The sequence below is a fragment of the Saccopteryx bilineata genome, chromosome 1 (assembly GCF_036850765.1).
Source record: "Saccopteryx bilineata isolate mSacBil1 chromosome 1, mSacBil1_pri_phased_curated, whole genome shotgun sequence".
Classification (NCBI taxonomy): domain Eukaryota; kingdom Metazoa; phylum Chordata; class Mammalia; order Chiroptera; family Emballonuridae; genus Saccopteryx; species Saccopteryx bilineata.
This window is the reverse complement of record NC_089490.1, coordinates 311,224,635-311,245,963: the sequence shown is the minus strand read 5'-3', so window position 1 is coordinate 311,245,963 and position 21,329 is coordinate 311,224,635. Positions and strand designations below refer to the sequence as shown.

At 39.5% G+C, this 21,329-nt stretch overlaps 1 protein-coding gene and 1 pseudogene across 1 annotated transcript in view; one reads left to right on the top strand and one right to left on the bottom strand.

Moving 5' to 3' along the window:
- Positions 1-21,329, top strand: part of DDX10 (DEAD-box helicase 10) — a 338,420-nt gene that overhangs the window by 151,724 nt on the left and 165,367 nt on the right. The window lies entirely within an intron of this gene.
- LOC136309003 (TATA box-binding protein-like 1 pseudogene) lies at positions 1,706-18,106 on the bottom strand (annotated as a pseudogene).

Here is a 21,329-nt window from a genome sequence, read left to right as displayed (position 1 = left end):
CCAGTGACCTTGGGTTCAAGCTGGTGGGCTTTTGCTCAAACCAGATGAGCCCGCGCTCAAGCTGGTGACCTCGGGGTCTCGAACCTGGGTCCTCTGCATCCCAGTCCAACGCTCTATCAACTGCGCCACTGCCTGGTCAGGCTATTTAGTGTTTCTTTTCAGTTTTTGAGAATGTCCTTATTTATTTCAGACTAATATTATAGCAGTATCTGGAAGATAGCTTATCAGAACACTTGTAAAAGATGTGAGCAAGATGATACTGTCTTGTATTGTACAGTACTGTACCATTCAGTTTCAAAGAAGAACTTCTAGTCATTTGGAGAGGCGATTGAGCAGACACATACCTATTTATTTGCATATTCATATAAGCTACAGGAAGAAATCTTTTCATGTACAGTGAAAAGACATCATTCTTTGCTGACTCAGATAAAATTGGCTTGTCCTTTGTCAGCAGAATGACTGAAGTTCTGCTTCCTGTTTCTAAAGCCAAACTTTTATCCTGACACTTATATGTAGCATGTAGGATGTTTTTCACTGCCAGTAACAAAACAATTAGAAGTGGCTTAAAAATGAGGAAAATTTGTCATTTTACATGAAGAGAAATCTGAATGAAAGACAGTTCTAGCATCAGTAATTTCAATAATGTTGTCAAAATAAAGGTTCTATCCTTCTTTTTGCTGGCAATCTTAGTTCCTATTGATCTGATTTTTGTCCTTAAGACTTATCCCCTAACAATCAGAAGATACTCTAACTGCAGACCAATTAAATCAGAAGGGGGGAGAATGATGTCCAGGCACTGGTATTTTAGGAACTCCCTGTTGATTCTATTGTATAGCTCCCTAAGATTGAGAACACTGAGCTAAACCAAGTTAAGGTTCATCCTGGGCATTCTAAACCCAGCTTCCCTGAAGCATGTGGCTATTTAATAGCTGCTGAAAGCAGGAGTTCTTCTAACAAGGAATGAGGAAATTTAATTTATCAGTGGTGTCTGCACCGCTACAGCTGATTTATAGTGTAAAAGGACCACTATGTTTGAAATTCATGCATGATCACTATTGTGTAAAAAAGAGCTATATAAATTTTTCCTACCCCTTGCCTTAGAAACAAAGCCCTAGATAGGCAGTTTTATCAACCTAGTGAACTACAAAGCAAAAACTTTGGCTAGAAAGGAAGCAAGGTTATTAAAGCATGCTTTTTAGTCATTTTGTGTGCAGATAAGCATCAGTGTTTTAGGTAATCATAATCATCTATGTTGCCTTGTCTCAGGATGTAGCCAACTCTTTTTTAATTTTACAAACTCTTATTTGTGCATATTTAATTGTAAAAGATAACTTTTACAGGTTCCCATATTCAACATACAAAAATGTAAAAGACTGTTCACAAATAAAACACATTAGTTCAAACTGGAAAAAATAATGGAGCAACTTAAGGTAGTGCATACTGTGATAGTTCTGCTTATAGGGACATGAAAATCACTGTGGAAATAAATAGAATGTCCTTCTGTAAAAGCAGCAATGTCATGTCTTGTTAACTTTTTTTTATATTACAGCGAAGTTTGAAATAAAATTCAAAAGGACTAGAGCTTACACTGTAGCCTCAAATGAATAAAAGCGTCTATTTCCTCAATTACTGTTGATCCAGTTTTCCTTTTGTTTAGAGTCCAGTGTGCAGCAGGTTCTAAAATGTGCTCAGTTAGGGAGTCTAATCAATTAAGTGATGAATTATAAATTTTTTTCCTGCTTTCAAACAGAAATGGGTAAATCTGTTTTACAGTAGTAGCAACAACCTTTACATTGGGCCTTGTTGTGATACTTCCTGTTGAAATCTTAAGAGATTTTATCCAGTAGCACACAGTAGGATGAAGTTCAGGTTCATAACTGGTATGAGGTCTGTTGTTCTTTGTGAATTCTGGCAAACGATTTCAAGTGGTACATTACACACTGCTCAACGTTAACAACCTTAAAATCTGTAAATATTACCTGAAAACCTAGTTTCTGCAGTCTGTAGGCTAGATGTCTAGCACCAAATTGAACTTCCTTACTTGTTGCTCTAGTGCAAATAATTTTTCCTGAGGACCAATTGTAGCTCTAATACTAGGTTTTCTAAGTTTCATTAATACATTTCCAACATCATGCATATAAATAACATTTGCTCTCTCCAAAGCAATCTTCCTTAAATTCAAATGACATCTTGTTCTAAAAACACAGACTACATTTTCAATTAGAATGTCCAGTGCAACATCACTGTCTGCATCCAATGGTGTAGCTTAAAAACTTAGCTCCCCACCATGAAGCTAAGTTTTTAAGCTACACCCACATCTATGGGAGGAGTGGATGGCAGCAGAGGATGCCGGAGCAATGTGGATGTTGGTTATGTCTAATAGGAAGGATACACTTAAGGACAAAGGTGGTGATGAGGTGGCACAATCCCTCCCTTTCCCAGGAGGCCTTGAGGCTCGGGCTCTGTCTTTCACACTTTGTTGTTCAAGGTACCTGTAGCCAACTCTTGATTAATCAGAATTGAGTCTCTCTTAATGGATGATACAAAAATGTGCTTTTTGTTGTGGCTATCTTCCTTGTTATTTGCAAATATATTCTGCCATTACCAGCATGTGCCAAAGAGAATTTATTATGTCCCTTCTAAACTTTGTCTTGCTTAATGATACCTCATTTTCCAGAGGATCCAGGTTTACCCACATTCATTACTTGCCAAGACATTTCACTTGTATTCATATAGTGTCTCTGGCAAGCCTGTTTCCTCATCATTCTTAACTCACAGACATTGTCACACTTGATGGTCTCTTTTACTTTGACTCCTGAAATACCACCTTCTTAGGTTCTCCCTCTCCATCCTTCTGCCCACACAGACATACCTTTTTAGTTTATTACTAATAGTGCTGCTGGAGTTACTATCTTAAAATATAGATGAATTATATTGTTTTTGCATTGCCCTCTTGACTCCTATTTATTTATGGAATAAAAATCCAATGTATTAGATTATCTTTCCAAGATGGTCAGAAAACTATCTCCCATTTCACACACTGTACTCTATAATGTGACTTTGATTCTCCTCCAGTGAAGAAGTGGGGGGGAGGTTATGTCCCTCCACTAGAATCTGGGCAGGCTTGTGACTGTGATGGAAGGTCACTAACTGATAGGGCTTCTTACGGGACCGAAGCCACCATGCTTTGAGAGAGAGAGCCTTCCCTGCAGCCTTAGCTACGCTAGCCAGCACCAGCTTGCTGCCGTGTGAGTGAGCTTAAAAGTGGATTCTTCAGCCCCCAGTCCAGCTGCCCCAGCTGATCTGCGTGGAGCATGCCCTGTCTGCCAAGCCCTGTCTAAATTGGAAAGTCGTGAAAAAATGTAGGATTATTTATATTTAAAATGACATTTTTCTTTTTAAAATCAGCTTTAATGAAGTATAAGGTACATAAAATAAAGTTTAGTAATGTTCAGTGTATAATTCATTGAATTTTGACAAATATTTGTTTGCAGTCTTTTCACACTAACATAATCAAAATAGAATATTTTCATTACTTCTAAAAGTTTTCAGGCATACCTTTGCAGTCAGGCTCCTGTCCCTATCCTTACCCCCTGGTAACCACTAATCTTATTACTAGAGTTTTCCCTTGTCTAGAACAGAAAATTTGTTTCTCTGCTAGTTTTGGCTATTGTAAATAAACCTGTTATGAATATTGAAATAATAGTCTTTTTTTGTAAACATTGTTTTTCATTTATCTTGAGTAAATACTAAAGTATTTAATAGTAGAGTGGTCGGGTTTTGTGGTAATGTATCTTAATTTTTTAAACTGTCAAGCTGTTTTTCAAAGTGGCTTACCTAGCAGTGTATGAGAGGTCCAGTTGCCCTGTGGTTTTACTAGTTCTTGTTATTGCCATCTTAAAAAAAATGTTTTTTTTAGCCATTCTCCTAAATTAAAAGCTATCTCATTGCTGTTTTAATTTGCATATCCCTAGTGACTAATAGTATTGACATCTTCATATGTTTATTTGCCATTTGTATGTCGTCTTTGATGAAGTGGCTATTATAAAAATTGGGTTATCTGTATCAGTGGTTCTCAACCTTTCTAATGCCGTGACCCCGCAATACAGTTCCTCATGTTGCAGTGACCCCCAAACCAAAAAATAATTTTGTTGGCTACCTCATAACTGTAATTTTGCTACAGTTATGATTCGGAATGTAAATACCTGATATGCATTATGTATTTTCCGATGGCTTTAGGCGACCTTGCCTGGGTCGCGACCCACAGGTTGAGAACCGCTGATCTGTATAATACTGTTTTAATATTCTTTATATATTTTGGGATGTGCTTTCCATCCAATACATAGTTTTCTAAATATTTCTTCCCATTCTGTGGGTTTTTTTTCCACTTTTTTGATGGAAATGAAGCACAGGTTGTTGTTTTTTATTTTGATGGAAGTCCAATTTATCAGTGTTCTATTTTGTGGCTCATTTCCTTTTATTTTTGTATTTTTCTGAAGTGAGAAGCTGGGATACAGAGAGACAGACTCCTGCATGTGCCCAACTGGGATCCACCTGGCATGCCCACTAGGGGGTGATGCTCTGCCCATCTGGGGTGTTACTCTGTTGCGACTGGAGTCATTGTAGTGCCTGAGGTGGAGGCCATGGAGCCATCCTCAGTGCCTGGACCAACTTTGCTCTAGTGGAGCCTTGGTTGTGGGAGGGGAAGAGAGAGAGAGAGAAAGGAGAGAGGGAAGGGTAGAGAAGCAGCTGGGTGCTTCTCCTATGTGCCCTGACCAGGAATTGAACCTGGGACTTCCACACGCTGGGCCAATGCTCTACTACTGAGCCAACTAGCCAGGGCCTGTGGTTCATTTCTTTCATGTCTTCTTTATCTTTTGGTAGTCAAACAATGTCTCAAAGATTTTCTCCTATGTTTTCTTCTGGAAGTTTTATATTTTTGTATTTTTATATTTTTATATTTCTGGAAGCTTTTGCATTAGGTGTATGACTCATACTGAGTTAATTTTTGTACATAGTGCACAGGAAATTTCAAAGTTCATTTGTTTGCATGTGGATATCAAATTGTTTCAACAGCATTTGTTGAAAAGTCTGTCTTCTCCCCATTGAATTATATTGGCAACTTTCTTGGAAATCAATTGACCGTATGTATGTAGGTTTACTTCTGGAGGGTGTATTCTGTTCTCCCTTGATTATCTGTCTATTCTGTGCAGATATTATTTTCTTGGTTACTGTAACTTTTTAGTCAATCTTGAAATAAGTTAGTGTAAGTCCTCCAGTATTTGTTATTTTTTCAAAGTTCTAACTACACTTGGTTCTTTGCATTTTTGTATGTGTTTTATAATTTTTAATTGCTATGATAAAGATTTCTATAATTTTGATGATTGTCTTAATCAATTTGCTAACAACATCTTGAAAATTGTTTTTTAATGGTTCTATATATCCATTTTAGTTCTTCAAGCAGTATTTAGTATTTGTTAAGCCTAATCTGGAGGGACCCGAAACATTGAAGACATGAACAAGGTCCGTCGATTACACACCAAAGCTTTATTGTCTAGCTTGACCAAGTGGCGGCAACTCCGACAGAAATCTGAGGGAGAGTGCGCCGGCCCTTTGTTCTACTTAGTTTTTATAGTTTTGTAAGTGGGAAGTACAGAAGCAAAAATTGTAATTAGGAGCCCTTTACCACTATTGGTTATAGTCATATGTCCTTTAACATGATAGGACCATGTTCAATTTGCAAGCCATACATCATTTTGGAGAAAACAAAATTTACAAGCCAACACAATGGTAGAAAGATGTCTCTTTACATATTAAAAGGCATTCCTATATTTTCTAGTGTTCATCTGCCATCTCTCTGTCCAGAGTCACACGTGTTAACCACACGCATTTACATAGATGAGGTAGTTTCCGTGGGGACAAATACCCGCAAATGCTTCATTGCTATAAGAAAAGGTTTATTTTGGCTTTTCTCTTCCTGCACTTGGCTAGCCATTCACCCCTTTCCCCACAGGTGTGGTGGAATGTCTGGGGATCCATGTTTTCCTCCCCTTGGCATTTACAATACAATGCCAAGGGCCATCCTGGTTATGTCAGTCACACAGTACAGAGACTATTTCTCACAATTTCTCTGCACACCTTAACCCAAATTAATAAAATGTTCTTCAAGCCTCTTAAAATATTAATATTAATTCTGTAGTTTTTGGTACTTTACAACACCTGCGGGTGAAGTGGCGCAGTGGCTCCTCAGGGCTCCTCAGTATTCACTGTACAAGTTTTGCACACATTTCATTAAATTTATTTTTTGCACTAATGATGGCAGGCCAGTTACTAAGGAAGACTCAAAGGTTCCAAATGGCAAGGCTTACATATTTGTTGCAGGGAAAGAATCCAATATAGCAACAGGATTAGAACTTTATAGATAGGCAGTACAGCCAGAGGCTCCCTCCATCCACCTGACACATACTATTCACCCTGCCCTGCTGATCTCCTGAAGCCCTAACCCACCAACTTTTCAGGGCCATCCAAGCTGTTTCCAGTGGCTTTTCCATATGAATGGTATGGCCTATTTTGGTGCATGGTTCAGATTCTCCTAAAATTTCTCATGGAAGCAGCATTTGGCCTAAGGGAGCCCTATACCTTTCACTAAGTGGCCCCAGACCCAGAACTAGCTGCAGCCAACTTTGATTCATAGCTTGGCCTCACCTGGGCACCTCTAAGCCCAACACAGGTAGCAGCCATCTGTGGGTCGCCTTGTAGCTCATTATAGGTGGCCCCAGGCAGTACACAGCCAGTGGCTGACCTTGGCCTGCACCTCCTGGGACGCCCCAGAGCTAGTGCACCTGGTAGATAGCTTCAGACCACATTGAAGCACCACCCAACCACCTTTACAAGCGACACACTCAAGGGGCAGACTCAGCGGGCAAAAGAGCCCTGCTGAACTAAGTCCTGCTCTGTGGGGTAGGCCCTGCACCGCTGACCCTCCGCAGTGGTCAGAGGTCGGTGGTCACTGGTCACAGCCAGTCCTTACAGCTGTTGGTCTTGGAGGTAAATCCCTCCCATTGATGTGCCAACAACAATCAGGGTTCAATTATAAGATGAGGGTGTTCACAGCCCAAACAGGGGTTGCACCTGGAGTGCCCAGCTTGAGCGATCGGGGGAGGCTGTGCCACTGGACCCTCCAGAACACCTACTACAGAAGGCCACTCTACCAAGCCTGGGAGATTTAACAGTTCCATATAATACTTAGAAACAAACACAGGGAGGCTACCAAAATGAGAAAAAGAAACATGTCCCGAATGAAAGAGCAGAACAGGGGAAAAAGAGCTAAACAGAATGGAGACAAGCAATCCACTAGATGCTGAGTTCAAGACACTGGTTATAAGGATACTCAGCGAACATAGCGGAAGGGTAGATGAACTTAGAACTTCAACAGCGCAAAAAAAGGATGTGGAGACCATAAAAAAGAGCCAGTCAGAAATTGAAGGATACTCTAACTAAAATGAATACTAATTTATAGGAAACCAACAATAGGGTAGATGAGACCAAGAATTAAATCAGCAATTTGAAATATAAGAAGCAAAAAATACCCAATCAAAACAGCAAAAAGAAAATAATTAAAAAAGAGTGAGAGTAGTGTAAGGAGCCTTTGGGACATCTTTAGGCATTCCAACATTCCCATCATGGGGGTGCTGGAAGAAGAAAAAAAAAATTGAAAACTGATTTGAAAAAATAATGACAAAATATTTCCCTGACCTTCTCTGAAGGAAATAGACATACAAGTTTGGGAAGGGCAGAGAGTTCCAAAGAAGATGAACACAAAGAGTCCTACACCAGGACACATCCTAATTAAAATCCCAGAGGTCAAAGAGAGAGACTTTGAAAAGCAGCAAGAGAAAGCAGCTAGTTACCTAACTGCTCAAGATTACTTACTTTACCCAGAAAAGCTGTCATTTAGAATTAAAGGACAAAGAGCTTCCCAGACAAGAAAAAGCTACAGGAGTTCATCACCACCAAACAAGTATTATATGAAATGTTAAATGGTTTTCTTTAAGAAAAAGAAAAAGAAGATAAAAGATTTGAACAGTAAAATGACAGTGAATACGTTATCCAAAACAATTGAATCTAAAAAACAAAATAATTGAACAAGCAGAACAGACTCATAGATTCAGAGATTTTGAGAGTTGCCAGATGGGAGGGGAGTTAGAGGGATGGGTGAAAAGGTGAAGGGATTAGAAGTACAAATTGCCTGACCTGTGGTGGCACAGTGGATAAAGCGTCGACCTGGAAATGCTGAGGTCGCCGGTTCGAAACCCTGGGCTTGCCTGGTCAAGGCACATATGGGAGTTGATGCTTCCAGCTCCTCCCCCCTGTCTCTCTCCCCCCACCTCTCTGTCTCTCTCTCTCTCTCTCCCTATCTCTCTCCTCTCTAAAATGAATAAATAAAATTTAAAAAAAAAAAAAAAAAAAAAAAAAAGAAGTACAAATTGATTGTCACAGGATAGTCATGGGAATGTAAAATACATTATAGGGAATATAGTCGACACTCTAATAACTATGTGGTGTCAGATGGGTGCGAGATTTATTCGGAGTAAGTTATTTAGTGTCTAATCATTGAATTGTACACCTGAAACTAATATAATGAATGTCAACTGTAATTGAAAATAAAAAAATGGTAACAAAGATTTAGGAGATAGAGCTCTATCTAGTAAATAGGGCTTAGCTAGTACATTTAATATGTGATGGAGTTAGCACAATTTTATTTTTAAAATCTTTCAGAATTGCATCTATTATGTGATTTGTAAGGAGAGCTATGTCATTATCACAGCAGCCCAAGATTCTGGAGGAGTTTAAGTACTCCCATTATGCTTGGCCAACAGCTAGTAACAGAAGAGTGGTTATTTGTTGACCTTTTCAGATCTTTTTAGATGAGGAAAGGTATAAATAAATAAAGCAATTCTTTGATTCCTGACAAATGACCTAGAGGCTGAAAAGCAGTAGGAAGGACAGCATTCTGCCTCTTGTGCAGTTTACAGCCCCCTTACCTACTTGTCAGCCACCCTTTAATTATCTCCAGGGAGAAGACTGAGACTGCTGCATTCTTCCTCTTCTGCATCCTAGAAACCTTATCCCTTTCATTTTTTATTTCTTTCCATTTTTCTGAACTGTTGACTTCCTATTTCCTGCTCTCTCACTCCCATCTGATCCATTAATCTTGCTTAAAAAAACATTTCATTTACAGTTGACCCTTGAAAAATGCAGGGGTTACGTAGTGGCACCAATTCTCTGCCCAGTTAAAAATCTGCATGTTACTTTTGACTTCCCCAAAACTTAGATACTGATAGACTACTGTTAATGGGAAGTCTTACCAATAACATTTATAACATTTTTATATGTATTATAGTAGTCTTACAATAAATTTAGAAAAAAATTAAGAAAATTATGAGAAAGAAAAATACATTTACAATATTTATTGAAAAAAATTTGCATATAAGTGGACCTGTGTAGTTCAGACTCGTGGTGATCAACTGTATATCACTGTTTTGCCCCCAAACTTTCAATGCTCATAGAATAAAAAACTCTTATTCTTCAAAAAAGATTTTTTGGTTTCTCCTTCTTGGGACATGGATTCAATTTCAGTTATTCACCACATCAGTCTTAATGAATTACCTTCTCAAAATTTGTATCATTGCCTGGCCTGTGGTAGCACAGTGGATAAAGAGTCGACCTGAAATGCTGAGGCCACTGGCTTGAAACCTTGGGCTTACCATCAAGGTACAGACAATAAGCAATCAGTGAACAACTAAAGTGAATCAACTATGAGTTGATAGTTCTCGTTCCTCTCCCCTTGCTTTTTCTGTAAAATCAATAAAATAAAATCTTAAAATTTTTTTTATTTTTTTGTGTGGTAAAAGTCACATAAAAATTTCCACGTTAGCCATTTTCATTATAGTCAAGTATATTCACATTGTTGTGCAACCAGTTTCCCTTTTTTTCTTCTTGAAAAATTGCAACTTTATACTCATACAATAACTCCCCTTCCCATTTTTTTTTCTGTCTAGGCAGTTAGCAACCACCATTCTGTTTTGTTACTTTGAATTTGATTACTCTAGATAGCTCATATAAGTGGAATCATACAATATGTCTTTTTTTTGTGTGTGTGTGGCAGAGTCAGAGAGAGGGACATATAGGGACAGACGGACAGGAAGGGAGAGAGATGAGAAACATTAATTCTTTGTTGTGGCTCCTTAGTTGTTCATTGATTGCTTTCTCATATATGCCTTAACTGGGGGCTACAGCAGACTGAGTGACCCCTTGCTCAAGCCAGCGACCTTGGGCCCAAGTTGGTGAGCTTTGCTCTCAAACCAGATGAGCCCGCGCTCAAGCAGGCAACCTTAGGGTCTTGAACCTGGGTCTTCCACATTTCAGTCCAATGTTGTATCTGCTGCACCACCACCTGGACAGGCCAATATGTCTTTTTGAGACTGGCTTATTTCACTTAGTATAATGTCCTGAAAACTCACCTGTGTTGTAGCATGTCAGAATTTCCCTTTTTTTAAGGCTGAGTATCAGTTCTTATTTTAAGAATAGGTTCTTTATGGGAAGAGGATTGAGTATATTAGAATATGAGATAGCTGAGAAGAATTACTATAGTTTTCAGGTAGGGTGGGGGGAAAACCCCAGATCCTGAAGTTTCAACTTTGCTTGGCTTTGCTCGTGTAGGATAGATACGCCATTTTGGCATAAGGATTATTTTGAGTTAAAGGCAAAGAAAAAAAACAACAGATGCAATGGCAGCTTTTCTATAGCTTCCCATGGTTTCAGTTACTCATGGTCAATCATGGTCTGAAAATATTAAATGAAAAATTTTATAAATAAATATTCATAAATTTAAATTGCATGTCTTTCTCAGTAGTATGATTAAATTTTACGCCATGCCTCTCCATCGCGCCTGAACTATGAACGATCCTTTCCTCCAATGTGTCCATGCTGTGAATGCTGCCTGTCCCTTAGTCACTCAGTAGCCGTTTTGGTTATGAGGTCAACTGTTACAGTGTCATAGTGCTGGTAACTCTTATTTTACATGCTAATGGTCCCAAAGCCATTTACATAACTTTAGAGGATATTGCTATAATTCTATTTTGTTATTAGTTGTTGTTAACCTCTTACTGTGCCTAATTTATAAGTTAAACTTTATCATAGGTATGTGTGTGTAGGAAACAACACGGTATATATAGTGTTCAGTACTGTCTGTGATTTCAGGCATCCACTGGGGGTCTTGGAGCATATCCTCTGTGGATTAGAGTGGAGTACTCGTTGCCCAACCTAATATGTAAGCTTTTGTCCCTGACTTCTTTTTATTTATTTATTTTTTATTCATTTTAGAGAGGAGAGAGAGAGGGAGAGAGAAAGACAGAGAGAGGAGAGAGAGACAGGGGGGAGGAGCTGGAAGCATCAACTCCCATATGTGCCTTGACCAGGCAAGCCCAGGGTTTCGAACTGGCGACCTCAGCATTTCCAGGTCGACGCTTTATCCACTGCGCCACCACAGGTCAGGCAGGCCCTGACTTCTTTAATCTTCCTTTTCCTTGTGAAGATTCCCATGTACATAAAAAATTACTAAGTAAAATGTGTATGTTTTTCTTCTGTTCATCTTTCTTTATTCTTATGCTCACCTGGAGACCCTGAAATAGTAGAGGAGAAATTTTACCTCCATTATACTTGTTTTTCACTTACTGAGTTGCCTCTAAATATTAGTAGTGCCTGAGTTTTCATGCTTTTCCTTTAAGTAAAATTCCATCTCAGATCACTTTGTTTCCAGTTAATTAGCATACTGATTCATTAACTGAATCTGCTATTTTAGGAATAGCCTTTTATTTGAAGTCTTTTGTGACATCTGTTTTTTCACTGAATAGCTATTTAAATGGTAATGTAATGTCTTTTTGGACTCAAGATAAGATGATCTGAAAAATATTTATTTGGAGTTCTTTTAGTCATTGATAGGAATGTGGATGACAAATTACTTAAATAGTAAAAATAGTTTCAGTGAAAAGAGTTCAGGCTTCAATTTGGACAGAACTTTTTCCCTCTATTTACTGCGTGGTAGTTATGATAGTCTTCTGAAAGGGTGAGTGCTTGGCCTCTGTGAACCAGATCCATCCTAAGAAGCTCTTTAGGACAAATCAGATCACTTCACACCTCCAGAGTGTGCCCTTGTTCTTTCTTTTTTTTTTTTTTTTTTTTTTTTACAGAGGCAGAGATAGGGACAGACAGACAGGAACAGAGAGAGATGAGAAGCATCAATCATCAGTTTCTCGTTGTGCGTTGCGACTTCTTAGTTGTTCATTGATTGCTTTCTCACATGTGCCTTGACCGTGGGCCTTCAGCAGACCGAGTAACCCCTTGCTGGAGCCAGCGACCTTGGGTCCAAGCTGGCGAGCTCTTTGCTCAAGCCAGATGAGCCCGCGCGGGACCTCGGAGTCTCGAACCTGGGTACTTCCGCATCCCAGTCCGACGCTCTATCCACTGCGCCACCGCCTGGTCAGGCCCTTGTTCTTTCTTAAGTGAATTCTGAAGTCCTTAGTTTACCAAACTAAGTGCTTTGCAATCTGATCAAAACTAAATCTTTGTTCTATCTTTTGCCAGACTAATTCTTACTCCACTCCTTTTTACCATTGCCATCGTCTTTACCAAAGGACTCAGGATTTTCTGATACAGCATGCTCTGCCTTTGTCCAAGCAAATATGATTCTCTGCCAGGACACCCTTTTCTTGTTTCTCTGAATCTGGTGAAATCTCACTATTTGACTGTAGCTTTTATCTGCCAGGGGTCCCTATCCAAACCTCAGACCTCAGTGATTTGAGTGACTGTTTCTTAATTTTCCCAAGGATGATATATAAATATTACTGTTCTAGATGTGAATTAATCACTTTCAGTGGATGCTTTAGGGCATTAGGGATTTATTTTCTTTTGAGACTCCCACTGAGTGAAGTCTAGTCTGAGTTTGTTTCCTTCTGTGGCCCTTGCCAGAGGGTTTGTCACATAATTATTTGTTTGTATAATCAACATCTCCTTTAGTCTGGGCTTCTAAAGAACAGATATGATATCTGTGTTATACATTCCCACACCCAGGACTTGGCACAATTACTAATACAGAGTTGATGTTCACTAAATATTGAATATTAGTGGAATAATAGAGGTAGAAATACTGAGAGGATTATATTGACTTTCTTTTTTTTTTTTTCTTCCATTTTTCCGAAGCTGGAAACGGTGGTGGGGGGCAGTCAGACAGACTCCCGCATGCGCCCGACCGGGATCCACCCGGCACGCCCACCAGGGGGCGATGTTCTGCCCCTCTGGGGCATCGCTCTGTTGCATCCAGAGCTATTCTAGCGCCTGAGGCAGAGGCCACAGAGCCATCCCCAGCGCTCGGGCCATCTTTGCTCCAATGGAGCCTCTGCTGTGGGAGGGGAAGAGATAGATAGAGAGGAAGGAGAGGGGGAGGGGTGGAGAAACAGATGGGTGCTTCTCCTGTGTGCCCTGGCCGGAAATCGAACCCAGGACTCCTGCACGCCAGGCCGACGCTCTACAGCTGAGCCAACCGGCCAGGGCCTATATTGACTTTCTAAAAGTAGTATACCTTCACTTTTTTTTTGGTATGACTGTAGTTCATTTTTGATAGGAATTTTTAGAATCTCTAGTGTCAGATATAAAAGAAATTAAATTTTTGTTGATTGACAGACATGGAAAATTGTATGAGGTGGTGGTTTTGCCTAGTTTATTGGGGCAAATATAGTTGAACCATTTTGAATAATGTTTCTGTAGTATTTATAGTTTGTTATCTATTTCTTTTTCTCAGCTGATAATTTTTATTATCTGATACAAGAATTATCCTTTGAGTGTTTATATATTGATTTCTCATCTAGATAACAGAATTTTTTCACTTCCTTTGCATCCTTATTTGTTCGGTATGTCGAGATGGGGATGGATACTGATTGTTATTTGATGTCATTTTGTCAAGTATATGCTTATGTTTTTAATGAGTGAACGCTTTGAGATGGTAGAACCACTGATGGTGCTGAAGCACCAGTATACTTTCAGATATATAAAATGAAAGCTGTTGCACCCCCTAACCACCTCTTCCAGACTTTGCAAAATTATTTTAGTGTATCTTTTCTTTATAGAAAAGCCCCTGTAGTTGTTAGATTATGTACTTTATGGACTGTCAGAATCGATAGGTACTTTGAATGCCAGAGTGATTTTTTCTTTCTTTTTTTTAAGTGAGAGGAGGGGAGATAGACTCTCACATGTGCTTCTACCAGGATCCACCCAGCAGCCTCCATCTGGGGCCTATGCTTGAATCAATCGAGTTAGTTTTAGCAGCTGGGGCTGATGCTTGAACCATTCGGTCCACTGGCTGTGGGAGGGGAAAGGAAGCAGATGGTCACTTCTCATGTGTGCCCTGACCGGGGATTGAACCTGGGATGTCCTCATGCCGGGCCAACACTCTATCCATTGAACCAATCAGTGAGGGCTGTTTCAAAGTTAAGAAAATATTTAACTAGATTGTAGTTTTCTAACAATATTAGAATTCAGAAAATATTTTATCTTCACTTCTCCTTACCTGCCTAAACTATGAAGAGAAAGGGACAGATTGACTATTTTGTAAACTGCCATAGAATCAGCAGTAGGTTTCTGTTTTGTTGGCTTGTCTTTCCTCTTCTAAAAGCTTTGCAGTAAGTGTGTGTTTTGAATATTTTTAGAACCATGTTTTAAAAGTGTCTGAACTTGTAAAATGTTAACCAATTTCAGGTTGGAAGTAGCTTGGTGTGTGTAGGAAGAACTGCTTAACTAGATAGTATCTGAACCTGGTGAATTTGGAATATACAATGTTCTGTTTTCTAGCCACAGGCAAGTGTCTTAACTACTTTTAATAGACTAAATTTTCTCCTGTAACCTGCTATTCAAATCAAGTAAAAGCACAAAGGGGTACATTGTTAGCTTGAATGAAAAACGTGAAGCAGCGTTAGTTTCTGCGTTTGCTTAATATTATATTATTAAGTCAGCTCCCATTTCTCTTGCATGAAGACATTCTCCACGTGTTCCTCACACCTTTATAAGGTACCCACCCACTAAAAACAGTAGCTACCTCCCCATTTTCTGGTAAAAATTTGAGTGGTTTTATGCTTGTTTGTTTTGCTAGACACGGCTAAATAAAAACACAACTAGTAACCAGCATTAGAATTCAAATCCAGGTCCTTTGACACCTAAGCCTGTGCCATTAACCAACATATATGCTGCCAACTATCAACACTCTTTTACCACCATTAACATTAGGTGATCTTGAGAATCTTATTGTTCAGAGATACGTTTTAACAGGGAGCTGTGGGAAAGGTTGTAAAAGAAAAAATATAGAGGTGGGTTTATTTGTAGTCAACACTGCCCCCCCTAAGAAAAAATAGAATTGTTGTGTGCTGTGTACAGTGTGATCTGTTGTGCATCAAGTGGAACCCAACACTGCTCTATTCAGTAAACTCAAATGTATGTGTGTGTTGGTAAGTCCTGGAATATCCAGTGAGTACTGCCTTTATATGATTTAAAATGTACTAAAGCCAATAGTACTGTAACTCGAAAAATGCTATGTGTGTTGTTTTTTCTTTTAAACCTAATTTGAAATATTTGTTAGTCCTCTTTTGTTTATGTATAAGACAGAAGAAGCATCTGATTTCTTTTACAAAATTTATAGTTACGAGATAGCAGCGTATTATTTCCCTTCAGGGATATGTCATTCTCTCAAGTCTGGTTTAGTCATGCTTAGAATAAATTACCTTTTTTTGCAATTGTATGAAACTTTATTCTTGAGGAGATTTAAAAAAGATAATTAAAAGATTCCATGTAAAGTACAGCATAGGGAATATAGTCAATAATATTGTAAAAACTATGTATGCTGTCAGGTAGGTACTTGAAATACCAGGGGGAACCCTTTTGTAAATTACATGATGGTCTAACCATCATGCTATACACCTGAAACTAATAGAAAATAATACTGAGAGTCAGCTGTAATTGAGAAAAAGGGTTCCTTGAGTTAGTTGCTTATATTGCATGGAGACATATATGTACTTTTTAAATATGCAAAATTTAGTGAAATCCCCTCCCCTCACCCCCTATTATAACAAAGAGAATTTTTGAATGAGAAAGTTCTAGCACAAAATACTTGTATTTATCTCTCCAGACCTTAAATTTAATTATATCTATCATTCAGACCTGGATATAGATACAACTCCTAACTATTATCAGAAGAATCTGGCTGTAAAAATTAATGTCTGCATCTATCATTTAAAAAATAAATCTATTGTAGGAAAAAAGGAAGAGTTCCTAGAAAAGGCCATCAGATTCAAATTTATGCCATAGACCTGAAACTTTGTGTTACTATAAACACATGCTGTCTCCAGCACTTTTTTATTTATTTTTTATTTTTTTGTATTTTTCTGAAGCTGGAAATGGGGAGGCAGTCAGACAGACTCCTGCATGTGCCCAACCGGGATCCACCCGGCACGCCCACCAGGGGGTGATGTTCTGCCCATCCAGGGCCTCGCTCTGTCACGACCAGAGCCACTCTAGCGCCTGGGGCAGAGGCCAAGGAGCCATTCCCAGCGCCCGGGCCATCTTTTGCTCCAATGGAGCCGCGGCTGCGCGAGGGGAAGAGAGAGACAGAGAGGAAGGAGAGGGGGAGGGGTGGAGAAGCAGATGGGCGCCCCCCCTGTGTGCCCTGGCCGATTATTGAACCCGGGACTTCCGCATGCCAGACCGACGCTCTACCACTGAGCCAACCGGCAAGGGCCTCCAGCACTTTTTTAAATGTTTCTTTTTTTTAATTTAAATTTAATTTTTAACTGCAGTTTACATTCAGTATTATTTTGTATTAGTTTCAAGTGTACAGCTTAGTGATTACCCAAACTGTAATCACTAAGGGGGCCAGTTCACTGTCCCTCAGACCGTTGGAAGGCCGGACTATAAAAAAAACTATGAACAAATCCCTATGCACACTGCACACATCTTATTTTAAAGTAAAAAAACAAAACGGGAACAAATACAATATTTAAAATAAAGAACAAGTAAATTTAAATCAACAAACTGACCAGTATTTCAATGGAAACTATGGGCCTTCTTTTGGCTGATGAGATGGTCAATGTGCGCCTCTCACTGACCACCGATGAAAGAGGTGCCCCTTCCGGAAGTGCAGCGGGGTCAGATAAATGGCCTCAGGGGGCTGCATGCGGCTGCGGGCCGTAGTTTGGGGACCCCTGGATTAGACGATCCACCGATATTTCCAGTACTCACCTGGCTTCATACATTGTTATTACATTATATTGACTGTATTTCCTATGCTGTACTTTTTTTTTTTTTTTTAAATTCAGTGAGAGGAGGGGAGGCAGAGACAAACTTCTGCATGTGCCCCAACCGAGATCCACTCAGCAAGCCCAGTAGGGGACAGGGCTGTGCTCATCTGGGGCTTTGCTCTGTTGCCCTAACTGAGCTTTTCTTAGTGCCTGAGGTGGAGGCCATGGAGTCATCCTCAGAACCTGGGGCCAATTTGCTCCAGTTGAGCCATGGCTGCAGGAGGGGAAGAGAGAGAGAGAGAGAAAGAGAGAGAGAAGCGAGAGGGGGAGGCATGGAGAAGCGGATGAGTGCTTCTCCTGTGTGCCCTGATTGGGAATTGAACCCGGGACATCCATACTACAAGCTGATGCTCAACCACTGAACGAACTGGTCAGAGTCTCTATGCTGTACTTTAATATTCTGTATTTTGTAACTATCAATTTGTACTTCGTAATTCCTTTACCTTTTTCTTTTCTATCCCCTCTCATTTTTTAAATTGAATTTATTGGGGTGACATTGGTTAATAAAATGATATAGATTAAGTGTACAATTCTATATCATCTATATAATGTATGTGTCCACCACCCCAAGTCAAGTCTCCTTCCATTATTTATCGCCCTTAATTCCCTCTACCTCCTTCACCCCCTTTTTCCTCTTGTAATCCATACTGTTGTCTGTGTATGAGATTTTTTTTTTCGTTGCTTAATACCTTACCTTTTTCACTCATTTCCCTAAATTCCTTCCCTTCTGGAAACCATCAGCCTGTCCTCTTATCTGAGTCCAGCAATTTTTTTTAAATTTTTTATTTATTTATTCATTTTAGAGAGGAGAGGGAGAGACAGAGAGAGAGAAGAGGGGGGGAGGAGCTGGAAGCATCAACTCCCATATGTGCCTTGACCGGGCAAGCCCAGGGTTTTGAACCGGCAACCTCTGCATTTCCAGGTCGACGCTTTATCCACTGCGCCACCACAGGTCAGGCCAGTCCAGCAATTTTTTCTTTTCCCTCTTTTTGGCTGCTTGCTTCAGTTTCTTCTACTTCTTATTTTTTACTTTTGAAACAAATGATTCCTTGCCAGCAGCTTTCTCTTGTTATATCAAACTTGATTTTAATATTGCAAGCTTTTGCTGCCTTTGTTGCTCAGGATCATTTTCACTCAGATGAATGATATTAACCAGGAGCAGTATTTTAGAGCCTGTTCAAGGGTTTTGTTTTTCTATATTTCTCAGTGCTGTTCTCCTGTTAGTTCTCTGAGGCATACGTTATATAAATCAAAGTTATCTTTTTCAGGTCAATGTAAAATATACTTAATATGTAGTTTTATATTTTCATTCTTTTATATTTTTAGGTATATATATACTTCAGATATTAATTTCATCAGAATGTCAAGATTTTGAGTATTTTGTTTTATAAAGAAATCTCTAGGTAACAAACTAAGAAAATAATTGCTCATATGTTGGAAATATCTTTGATTATTACCTGTGAACTGTGTTTTCCTTTTGCTAACCTGTGAGGAATCACAGGAAATAATCACATTCCTTTGATATTTTCTTACTTGCAGGTTCTATAGCTTCTCATCCTTTTGTAGGATAAGGTACTGCTAATGAGTCTCTTTCCAAAGCAATTTCCAATTTCTCTTATCTGTGAAAAAAATTTTTTTGCATGTTTGTTATTATAGAATGGAAATCTAAGTAGGCCAGAAAGATCAGACTGATTCTCACAGTTAATTTAATAAGCATTTATTTAGGGAATTGTATATTGTGTTAGTCCAAGCACATCAAAGAAATAAAAAAAAAATCTAGAGAGCCATTCTAGGCAATGTTTAGTTTTCTGTTGCTGCAGAACAAATTTCCACAAACATAGCAGCTTAAATCACACAGTATGGCGTACAGAAAATGTGTTGTAGAATTTGCACATGAAACCTGTGTGCTCTTGTTAACCAGTGTCACTCCAATAAATTCAATTAAAGTAAAGAAAAGAAAAAAAATAAAGCAGTTGTCCAAAATGCCATAAGCAAACCTTTACTCTGTTTGTTTTACCTTTCCCAGTTACTATCTAGGAGGGAAATGGCATCACTGTGACATTTTTATTTACATTTCTCCTATTTTGACTAAGCCATTTGTATTGCCTATTCTGGGAATAGGCAGTAGATCCCTTTTACCCTGTTGGGCTGTTTCTTTACTCTTTGTATCAGCAATTTATATTGGGATAGTTGGACCTTTGCTTTCAATCTGTTGAATTGCAAGTAATTTGCTTTTTGTTTTTGGTCTGTTTTTATTTTCCAGCCTGTCCCTCCTTCACTGCCACCCTCCCTCCCTGTCTTCCTGCCTTCCTTGCACCCTCCCTCCTGCGTTCTCTCCCTTCATTCCTTTTTTTTTTTTAAATGAAATTTTTTTCTATTTATTTTTTATTTAAAAAAATTTTTTTTTTTTTACAGAGACAGAGAGTGAGTCAGAGAGAGGGATAGACAAGGACAGACAGACAGGAACGGAGAGAGATGAGAAGCATCAATCATCAGTTTTTCATTGCGCGTTGCAACACCTTAGTAGTTCATTGATTGCTCTCTCATATGTGCCTTGACCGCGGGCCTTCAGCAGACCGAGTAGCCCATTGCTGGAACCGGCGACCTTGGGTTCAAGCTGGTAGGCTTTTGCTCAAACCAGATGAGCCTGCGCTCAAGCTGGCGACCTCGGGGTCTAGAACCTGGGTCCTCCGCATCCCAGTCCGACGCTCCATCCACTGCGCCACCACCTGGTCAGGCCCTTCATTCCTTTTTTGACAGAGAGAGAGACAGGAAGGGAGAGAGATGAGAAGCATCAGCTCATAGTTGTGGCACTTTAGTTGTTCCTTGATTGCTCCTCATGCTTGCCTTGACTAGGAGGACTCCAGCCAAGCCAGTAACCCCTTACTCAAGCCAGTAACCATGGGATCATGTCATTGATCTCACCACTCGTGCTGGCGACCCTACTCTCAAGCTGGTGATCCTGTACTTTAGCCGAAGTCCTCAGGTTTTTCAACCTGAGACCTCAGTAGTCCAGGTCAGTGCTCTATCTACTGTGCCACCACTGGTCAGGCCAGATTGTCTTTTCTTTGGATCATGTTTTAAAAATTTTTATGTAGTTGAATTTGCCAATTTGGTCTTTTGTGACTTCTGAGTTTCATGTCAAAATTGAAAAAAATCTTCACTATTCCAAGGTTATAAAATAATTGTCCCATGGTTTGCGCTAGTACTTTTTTTTTTTGTATTTTTCTGAAGGTGGAAATGGGGAGGCAGTCAGACAGACTCCTGCATGCACCCGACCAGGATCCACCCAGCACGCCCACCAGGGGGCAATGCTCTGCCCATCTCAGGTGTTGCTCTATTGCAACCAGAGACATTCTAGTGCCTGAGGCAGAGGCCATGGAACCATCCTCAGCACCTGGGCCAACTTTGCTCCAATGGAGCCTTGGCTGCGGGAAGGGAAGAGAGAGACAGAGAAGAAGGAGAGGGGGAGGGGTGGAGAAGCAGATGGGCGCCTCTCCTGTGTGCCCTGGCCGGGAATCGAACCCAGGACTCTCGCATGCCAAGCTGATGCTCTACCACTGAGCCAACCAGCCAGGGCTTTGCACTAGTACTTTTATGGTTTAATTTTGTGTATGTAAGTTTTGATTCCATTGGGAATTTATTCTTTTGTAAAGTGTTAAGTGTGGAAAAACTAAAAACTTTGTTTTTCTAGACCTCTACCCAGGTGTTCCAACCCTGTTTATTAAATTCTGTCTTCACTGTTGAATGTGCCACTTTTATCCTCTGTGAACACCTTTAAATAATTTGGGCCTATTTTTTGATTTTCTGTTCCATTTCATTAATATGTTTGTATTTCTTTATAACATGTTTATATATTTCATAGATCTATGCATCACTTATTCTTTTTTACAATTTCCTAAAATTCTGAACTTAAACAATTTTTATGTT